Source organism: Bombina bombina, chromosome 7 (assembly GCF_027579735.1).
Source record: "Bombina bombina isolate aBomBom1 chromosome 7, aBomBom1.pri, whole genome shotgun sequence".
NCBI classification, from domain to species: Eukaryota; Metazoa; Chordata; class Amphibia; order Anura; family Bombinatoridae; genus Bombina; species Bombina bombina.
In genome coordinates, this window is record NC_069505.1 from 430,948,219 (window position 1) to 430,959,016 (window position 10,798).

A 10,798-nucleotide genomic window follows, 5' to 3' on the forward strand; every position below is an offset into this window, starting at 1 on the left:
ACACTTAGGAAATGTCACATTAGAAAGTTTGGAGGAGAGCGCACCAAGTAGCAGCAGAAAGCACATGAAAAGAAGCATGACGGGTAAAATGGGGGAGCTGGAGCTCTTAGTTGCAGAAGAGGACTATGATATTATCTTATCAGTATCACTGAAACCTGTTGGGATTATTCACGACTGGGCAGTTAACTTAGAGGGTTATACTTTATTTAGAAGGGACAGGAGTAATACAAGGGGTGGAGGAATTGACATGTAAACCTACAATAAGGGAAGTTATTTATGATGATACAGGTGATAATGTAGAGACCCTGTGGGTTGAAATAAAGAGGGGGGGGATTCTAAAAATAAAAATATTCCTAGGAATATGCTACAAGCCCCCCAACATTAGTGACATTGAGGAAAATCAACTACTAATGCAAATAGGAAAGGCTGCTAATAATAGCAGTGATGTAATTATAGGAGATTTTAATTCCCTCAACATAAATTGGGCCAATGAAACTAGTATTACAGCTAAGCGAGAGAGATTTAAAGATCCTCAAAGATAACTTCATGTCACAGTTAATAAAGGAGCCAACAAGGAATAAAGCTATATTAAATTTAGTGCTATCAAATGATACAGATATATCAAACATAGAAGTCAAAGAACATTTGGGTAACAGTAATCATAACTTCCATAAGCAGTGTTATATTGGTTCAACTAAGACTTTATTTTTAAGAAAGCAAAATTCTATGATTTAAGGAAGTCGTTGAATTACATGAATTGGGACAAAGTATTCTCTAATAAAAATACAGAGAATAAATGGATAACATTTAAAACTTTGTTAAATAAATATACATATCAACACATACCACATAGATGTAAGAGTAAAATAAATCATTCTAAGCCAATGTGGCTAAATAAAAATGTGTTAAGAAAAAAACGTAGGGCATTTAAATTATTCAAAGAAAAACATAATTTATGTAAGAACTTACCTGATAAATTCATTTATTTCATATTGGCAAGAGTCCATGAGCTAGTGACATATGGGATATACAATCCTACCAAGAGGGGCAAAGTTTCCCAAACCTCAAAATGCCTATAAATACATCCCTCACCACACCCACAATTCAGTTTAACGAATAGCCAAGCAGTGGGGTGATAAAGAAAGGAGTAGAAAGCATCAATAAAGGAAATTTGGAAATAATTGTGCTTTATACAAAAAATCATAACCATTATAAAAAGGGTGGGCCTCATGGACTCTTGCCAATATGAAAGAAATGAATTTATCAGGTAAGTTCTTACATAAATTATGTTTTCTTTCATGTAATTGGCAAGAGTCCATGAGCTAGTGACATATGGGATATCAATACCCAAGATGTGGAGTCTTCCACTCAAGAGTCACTAGAGAGGGAGGGAATAAAATAAAAACAGCCATATTACGCTGAAAAAATAATCCACAACCCAAAAATAAGTTATTTTCACTTTGAAAAGAAAAAAACTTAAATCAAAAGCAGAAGAATCAAACTGAAACAGCTGCCTGAAGAACTTTTCTACCAAAAACTGCTTCCGAAGAAGCAAATACATCAAAATGGTAGAATTTAGTAAATGTATGCAAAGAGGACCAAGTGGCTGCTTTGCAAATCTGATCGACTTAAGCTTCATTCTTAAAAGCCCATGAAGTAGAGACTGATCTAGTAGAATGAGCTGTAATTCTCTGAGGCGGGGTTTGACCCGACTCCAAATAAGCTTGATGAATCAAAAGTTTCAACCAAGAAGCCAAGGAGACAGCATAAGCTTTCTGACCTTTCCTAGGACCAGAATATAAAACAAATAGACTAGAAGTCTTCCTGAAATTTTTAGTAGCTTCCACATAATATTTCAAAGCTCTTACCACATCCAAAGAATGTAAGGATCTCTCCAAAGAATTCTTAGGATTAGGACATAAAGAAGGGACAACAATTTCTCTACTAATGTTGTTAGAATTCACAACCTTAGGTAAAAATTGAAAAGAAGTCCGCAAAACTGCCTTATCCTGATGAAAAATCAGAAAAGGAGACTCACAAAAAAGAGGAGATTGCTCAGAAACTCTTCTAGCAGAAGAGATAGCCAAAAGGAACAACACTTTCCAAGAAAGTAGTTTAATGTCCAAAGAATGCATAGGTTCAAATGTAGGAGCCTGTAAAGCCCTCAGAACCAAATTAAGACTCCAAGGAGGAGAAATTGATTTAATGACAGGCTTAATACGAACTAAAGCCTGTACAAAACAGTGTATATCAGGAAGTATAGCAATTTTTCTGTGAAATAAAACAGAAAGAGCGGAGATTTGTCCTTTCAAGGAACTTGCAGACAAACCCTTTTCCAGACCATCCTGAAGAAACTGCAAAATTCTAGGAATTCTAAAAGAATGCCAGGAGAATTTATGAGAAGAACACCATGAAATGTAAGTCTTCCAAACTCTATAATAAATCTTTCTAGAGACAGATTTACGAGCTTGTAACATAGTATTAATCACTGAATCAGAGAAACCTCTATGACTTAGAACTAAGCGTTCAATTTCCATACCTTCAAATTTAATGATTTGAGATCCTGATGGAAAAATGGACCTTGAGATAGTAGGTCCGGCCGTAATGGAAGTGGCCAAGGCGGGCAACTGGACATCCTAACCAGATCCGCATACCAAAACCTGTGTGGCCATGCTGGAGCCACCAGCAACACAAAAGACTGTTCCATGATGATTTTGGAAATCACTCTTGGAAGAAGAACTAGAGGCGGGAAGATGTAAGCAGGTTGATAACACCAAGGAAGTGTCAGCGCATCCACTGCTTCCGCCTGAACATCCCTGGACCTGGACAGGTATCTGGGAAGTTTCTTGTTTAGATGAGAGGCCATGAGATCTATCTCTGGAAGCCCCCACATCTGAACAATCTGAGAAAACACATCTGGATGGAGAGACCACTCCCCTGGATGTAAAGTCTGGCGGCTGAGATAATCCGCCTCCCAATTGTCTACACCTGGGATATGTACCGCAGAGATTAGACAGGAGCTGGATTCCGCCCAAGCAAGTATCCGAGATACTTCTTTCATAGCTTGGGGACTGTGAGTCCCACCCTGATGATTGACATAAGCCACAGTTGTGATATTGTCTGTCTGAAAACAAATGAACAGTTCTCTCTTTAGTAGAGGCCAGAACTGAAGAGCCCTGAGAATTGCACGGAGTTCTAAAATATTTATTGGTAATCTCGCCTCTTGAGATTTCCAAACCCCTTGTGCTGTCAGAGACCCCCAAACAGCTCCCCAACCTGAAAGACTCGCATCTGTTGTGATCACAGTCCAGGTTGGGCGAACAAAAGAAGCCCCTTGAACCAAACGATGGTGATCTATCCACCATGTCAGAGAGTGTCGTACATTGGGATTCAAGGATATTAATTGTGATATCTTTGTATAATCCCTGCACCATTGATTCAGCATACAAAGCTGTAGAGGTCTCATGTGAAAACGAGCAAAGGGGATTGCGTCCGATGCTCCAGTCATGAGACCTAAAACTTCCATGCACATAGCCACTGAAGGGAATGACTGACACTGAAGGCGCCGGCAGGCTGCAACCAATTTTAAACGTCTCTTGTCTGTTAGAGACAGAGTCATGGACACTGAATCTATCTGGAAACCTAAAAAGGTGACCCTTGTCTGAGGAATCAAGAAACTTTTTGGTAAATTGATCCTCCAACCATGTTTCCGAAGAAACAACACTAGTTGATTCGTGTGAGATTCTGCAGTATGTAAAGACTGAGCTAGTACCAAGATATCGTCCAAATAAGGAAACACCGCAATACCCTGTTCTCTGATTACAGATAGTAGGGCACCCAGAACCTTTGAAAAGATTCTTGGAGCTGTTGCTAGGCCAAATGGAAGAGCAACAAATTGGTAATGTCTAGAAAAGAGAATCTGAGAAACTGATAGTGTTCTGGATGAATCGGAATATGAAGGTATGCATCCTGCAAGTCTATTGTGGACATATAATGTCCTTGCTGAACAAAAGGCAGAATAGTCCTTATAGTCACCATCTTGAAAGTTGGTACTCTTACATAACGATTCAAAATTTTCAGATCCAGAATTGGTCTGAACAAATTTTCTTTCTTTGGTACAATGAATAGGTTTGAATAAAACCCCAAACCTTGTTCCTGAAGAAGAACTGGCATGATTACCCCTGAAGACTCCAGATCTGAAACACACTTCAGAAAAGCCTGAGGTCTTTTCTCACAGGAGGTCTTACTTTGAATCCTATTCGATACCCTTGAGAGACAATGCTCTGAATCCAATGATTTTGGACAGATTTTATCCAAAAATCCTTGAAAAACCTTAATCTGCCCCCTACCAGCTGAGCTGGAATGAGGGCCGCACCTTCATGCGGATTTAGGGGCAGACTTTGGTTTCCTAAATGGCTTGGATTTATTCCAATTTGAGGAAGGCTTCCAACTGGAAGCAGATTCCTTTGGAGGAGGATTGAGTTTTTGTTCCTTATTCTGACGAAAGGAACGAAAATGGTTAGAAGCCTTAGATTTACCCTTAGGTTTTTTATCCTGAGGCAGAAAAACTCCTTTTCCCCCAGTGATAGTTGAAATAATAGAATCCAACTGAGAACCAAATAAATTATTACCTTGGAAAGAAAGAGATAGTAATCTAGATTTAGATGTCATATCAGCATTCCAAGATTTAAGCCACAAAGCTCTTCTAGCTAATACAGCTAAAGACATGGATCTAACATCAGTTTTGATAATATCAAAAATGGCATCACAAATAAAATGATTAGCATGTTGCAGTAAGCGAACAATGCTAGATATGTCAGAATCCAATTCATGTTGCGCTAAATTTTCCAACCAGAAAGTTGATGCGGCCGCAACATCACCCAAAGAAATATCAGGTCTGAGAAGATGACCTGAATATAAATAGGCCTTCCTTAGATAAGATTCAAGCTTCCTATCTAAAGGATCCTTAAAGGAAGTGCTATCTTCCATAGGAATAGTGGTACGTTTAGCAAGAGTAGAAATAGCCCCATCAACTTTGGGGATCTTTTCCCAAAACTCTATAGATTTTGCTGGTAAAGGATACAATCTCTTAAACCTTGAAGAAGGAACAAAGGAAGTACCTGGCTTATTCCATTCCCTAGAAATCATATCAGAAATAGCCTCAGGAATGGGAAAAACACCTGGGGAAACCACAGGAGGTTTAAAAACAGCATTTAAACGTTTATTAGACTGAACGTCAATAGGACTGGTTACCTCAATATCCAAAGTAATTAACACTTCTTTTAATAAAGAACGCATATACTCTATTTTAAATAAATAAGTAGATTTGTCAGTGTCAATATCTGAGGAAGGATCTTCTGTTTCAGATAGATCCTCATCAGAAGAGGATGAATTATTATGTTGTTGGTCATTTGAAATTTCATCAGCTAAATGAGAAGTTTTAAAAGACCTTTTACGTTTATTAGAAGATGGAAATGCAGACAAAGCCTTCATAATAGATTCAGAAACAAATTCTTTGAAATTTACAGGTATATCATGCACATTAGAAGTTGAAGGAACTGCAACTGGCAATGTACTATTACTGATAGAAACACTATCTGCATGTAAAAGTTTATCATGACAACTATTACAAATGACATTCGGTGGAATAATTTCTACAATTTTGCAACAAATGCACTTAGCTTTGGTAGAACCGACATCAGGCAGCAATGTTCCAGCAGAAACTTCAGAGACAGGATCGGATTGGGACATCTTGCTCAATGTAAAAGAAAAAACAGCATATAAAGCAAAATGATCTATTTCCTTAAATGACAGTTTCAGGAATGGGAAAAAATGCAAAAGCATAGGCCTCTTGAATAGAAGAAAGCAGGAGGCAAACATGCATGGGGTATTGAAATAATTAAAAAATTGGCCGGAAATGACACACTTGCGTCACTAATGCCGCCGCCGTGTGAAAGGTCTCAACTTCACGTATGACGCCGGAAATGACGAAGTTGCGTCAAAAAACGTAACTTCCCGTGCCAAAAAAATTTGCCTAATACCCGCAAATGCAAAAGTAGTCAAAATTGAAAAAGACTAAACCCCAGGTAAGAAACAAATTTCTTAAAGTGTTTATATTCCCAAATATGAAACTGACAGTCTGCAGAAGGAAATACATGAACCTGACTCATGGCAAATATAAGTACAATACATATATTTAGAACTTTATATAAATTGCATAAAGTGCCAAACCATAGCTGAGAGTGTCTTAAGTAATAAAAACATACTTACCAAAAGACACCCATCCACAAATAGCAGATAGCCAAACCAGTACTAAAACAGTCCTTTAGTAGAGGTAATGGTAAATTTGAGAGTATATCGTCGATCTGAAAAGGGAGGTAGGAGATGAATCTCTACGACCGATAACAGAGAATCCATGAAAAAGACCCCCGTTAGGGAAATCATCGTATTCAAAAGGTGATACTCCCTTCATGTCCCTCTGACATTCGCTGTACTCTGAGAGGAATCGGGCTTCAACAATGCTGAGAAGCGCATATCAACGTAGAAATCTTAGCACAAACTTACTTCACCACCTCCATAGGAGGCAAAGTTTGTAAAACTGAATTGTGGTTGTGGTGAGGGGTGTATTTATAGGCATTTTGAGGTTTGGGAAACTTTGCCCCTCCTGGTAGGATTGTATATCCCATATGTCACTAGCTCATGGACTCTTGCCAATTACATGAAAGAAATAGTACAGACTCAACATATCAAATATATAAGGAATGTAGCAAAGCAAGCAAAAAAAAGCAATAAAATTAGCCAAAATTGAAAATGAAAGATTAATTGCAAAGGATTCTAAGTCAAACCATAAAATGTTTTATTAAGTACATAAATGGCAAAAAAAATCTAAGATCGAAAATATAGGTAGATTAAAATGTGTGAAGGGTAACATGATTAACGGTGACAGGGAGAAGGCTGAGGTACTAAACAAATTATTTTTTTCAATATACACAAGAGAGGAACCAATGGGTGATACTTTGAAACAAACTAGTACATACAAGCCCATACCATTAACTGGGTTATCTCTGGAGGATATCAGGGGGAAAAAAAGAATAATATTTAGTAAATAAAACTCCTGGCCCAGATGTAATACACCCAAGGGATTTACAGGAATTTAGCACTTTTTCAAGACTCATTATCCTCAGGCATGGTATTCCAGGACTGGCGTAAAGCTGATATGCTGCCACTCTTTAAAAAGGGAAGCAGGGCTGATATAGGAAGCTATAGTGCAGTTAGTCTGACATCAAAAGTGTAGAAGATACTTGAAGGGATCATAAGGGATTACACTGATGAGTATATTCGTGTAAACAAGATTATGAGTTCAGATCAGCATGGCTTTATGAGAAATAGATCATGTCAAACTAATCTAATTAGATTCTACGAGGAAGGAAGTAAAAATATAGATAAAGGGAATCAGTTGATGTAATACACTTGGATTTTGCAAAGGCATTTGATACAGCCCACATGAGATATTAATGTACAAAATTAAAGGACCGAGAATAGCTGAAAATGCTAGCTCATGGATAAATAACTGGATAAAAGATAGGGAGCAATGAGTAGTAGTAAATGGATCATACTCAGATTGAATAAAGGAAATCAGTGGAGTCCCCCAGGGATCAGTGCTGGGCCCTGTTCTTTTTAATATTTTTATTAATCACTTGGAGCAAGGATTAAATAGCAATGTCTCTATTTTTGCAGTTGATACAAAGTTGTGTAAGGTCATTAGGTCAGTACAGGATGAAATTGCTTTACAAGGGGATCTACACAAATTAGAAGAATGGGCATGTAAATGGAAAATGAGATTTAATACTGGGAAATGCAAAGTTCTACATTTTTAGTAATAAAAATAAGCAGGCAATGTATTATTTAAATGGGACTAGATTAAGCCAAACAGAAGAGGAAATATGAATTTATATTAGTGCTTCAATATATAAGTTAAACGGGCTTCCAAATTTAACTAGTAGTAATTACTAAGGATCCTTTTGAGTTTGCAGCTGGTAAAGCGTATTATTCCTATGTTTGATATACTATAATTTAACAGCATTATATTTCTATTTAGAATATTAACCCTGGCATCATCTGTTACTAGGCATGCCAGCTGTCTTCTACAATAATACTGGGCAACCTGTTGGACATTGATCACAGCGGTAGGTGGGTCACACAATACCCCTGCAGAAGCAGTCATTTTAGCCTTTAACCACCAGTCAAATTCAAAACAATAATTTTACCTCTTTGATTGTTAGTAACACATGTAAACACAAGATATTTAATCCCCTTCACTGCCCCTCATTTTTTCCTGCTCCATATTTATAATGCATTGAGGCATAGAAGGCCTTTTACATTTAGATAACTGCTACGGACTGGACATTTAACCTCTTAAGGACCAGGATTTTTGCTGTGGAAATCCTTTTCTGCAGTGTATTGGTCCTGCTCGTATTGCATTGGTGATCTTCTACAATACTATTTCTGCACTGCTCCACTCGTGCGACAAGTAGAATTAGCACAATCTCACCGCTGTCAGCGAGATTGCAGCAGAAAGAGCCCAGGACAGCAGCGCAGTACAAGGTATGGCGCTTGTCCTTAAGGACTTAACATAAGTGTCCAGTCATTTTGTGAAGATTTTATTGGACAGCCTACTAAAATACTGAACTATATGGTTGAATACTGTCTGGACACTTAGCAACAATATCTGTTACCCTCTATTATGCTTAGTTCTATATAGGTATCTTTTAAAAGCTCTTTAATTTTGAGACTATGTACCTCATATAGCGTATCACCATATCACCAAATAACCTTCTGTGTTACATAATGGCAGTGCTTAATCATGCCTCAGATCACATTAACCCTATTGCGTGCTGCTTATCCCTTCTCCCTGCTTATCTCCTCCATATTGACATGAGGTGGGGCGCACCTTGTATAAGTGCTTAAGTACCCACATATCTCCTGAGACCAGCATGATTACAGGTTAAATGCATTTAGTAATATACCTCAAATTCAGTTGAGTCTGGGAAGTTTGCATTACCAATTTCTCTATATGTTGTCAGATTTCGCTGTTCCTTATGTATAGAGGTTTACCATAAGATTGGCCCTCCTTTATTTCCGAGTACCCTCCTCTACTATAAGAGTCCAACAGGTTTCATAGGTCTAAAAGTGGCCTCATGAGAGCTTCATAGAGTTCACAATCTATTTGTTATATTATCCAAATAATATTTCTATTGGAATTATCCTTGTAATATTGAAAGCGGCAATAGTTTATTTGTTCATTGACTAATGTGGAGATTTGTAAATATTGTTGTATCTTCTCTGATGTACACATTGTACTGTAATCATTACTGTTTTTAAGCCTCAATAAAAAACGAAATAAAATACGGCTGTGTGTGTAAACGCATTTTATTGCGCCTCTCACTGCACTTTTATAACTGTGTGTGCTGCTCCCCCCCTCTGATCCTATCTTGCAGTTTAGCATATGACCTTCTTAATCTTGTGCACAGAAACCAAATCAGCCGTGGCCTAGTTTCTGCAGTTAACCCTTTGTGTACCAGAGAGGCCTTGCAATACACTTCAGCCTTCGCCCCGCTGCATGTATGTAAACACAAACAGATCCGCTTGCTGCACTTCTGTATCCTACAGTTAATATAAAAATGCGAACTGAAGCGAGGTTGGCAAGTAAAAAAGGTACCTAATTATGGATCATGTGGGATTTAGCAATCTATTGTCTCCCCAGAACAAAAGGGAACACAACATAAACATATAAATATGCAGCAGCACTTCTGCACCTTGCAGAACAGTTACTAATTCACCATGAAAGTCACAATTCATCTTCAGATCACAGCCCACAAGCTAAAAGGAACAGCAGTGGGAGGAAGACTTGGGCCCTGTGTGTTTGAGGTGTATATGAGTTACCTGATCTCCCTCATTCTCTGCATCACTACAAACCCCATAAGGAAGGAACCTGCTACAGCTAGGGGGTTAGTAAGTGACCTGCTAAATGCAGCCATCCCTTACACTGAGCTCTGAGTGAGCAGTGACTTCACATCTCCAGGAGGAGTGTATTGTGGTCTCATTGGTCACAACTGGGGGAGGGGAGGGGAGGGCAGAGGTTAAATATCCCATTGCACTGCTCTCCTCTTACGTAACCCTGTGGGTTAATGGCAAATTAAACGCAACAATAAGAGTTAATCTAAAAGTGCTCACCAGGCACTCGAAGCTACGGATTCTTAGTATAAGGAATATATAGCACATTTATTGCATACACAGACCTTTTGTTATACAGAGCATATTACTGATATATACAGTGTGTATATACACATTTATTATGTACGTAGACCTTTTGTAATGCAGCACTTAAATGTTTATATATGCATAGTATACATCAGTAATTGTGTGCGCAGACCTTTTATAATGTGGCACTTAATTGCTGATATATACTGTGCATATATAAACATTTATTGTGTGTGCAGACCTTATGTAATGCAACATTAATTACTGATATATACTGTGCATATATAAACATTTATTGTGTGTGCAGACCTTATGTAATGCAGCACTTCATTACTGATATATACTGTGCATATATAAACATTTATTATGTGTGCAGACCTTACGTAATGAGGCACTTAATTACTGATATATACTGTGCATATATAAACATTTATTGTGTGTTCAGACCTTATGTAATGCAGCATTAATTACTGATATATACTGTGCATATATAAAAATTGTGACGGACTTCCCCGCTACCCCGACTGGGTAGCGCCAT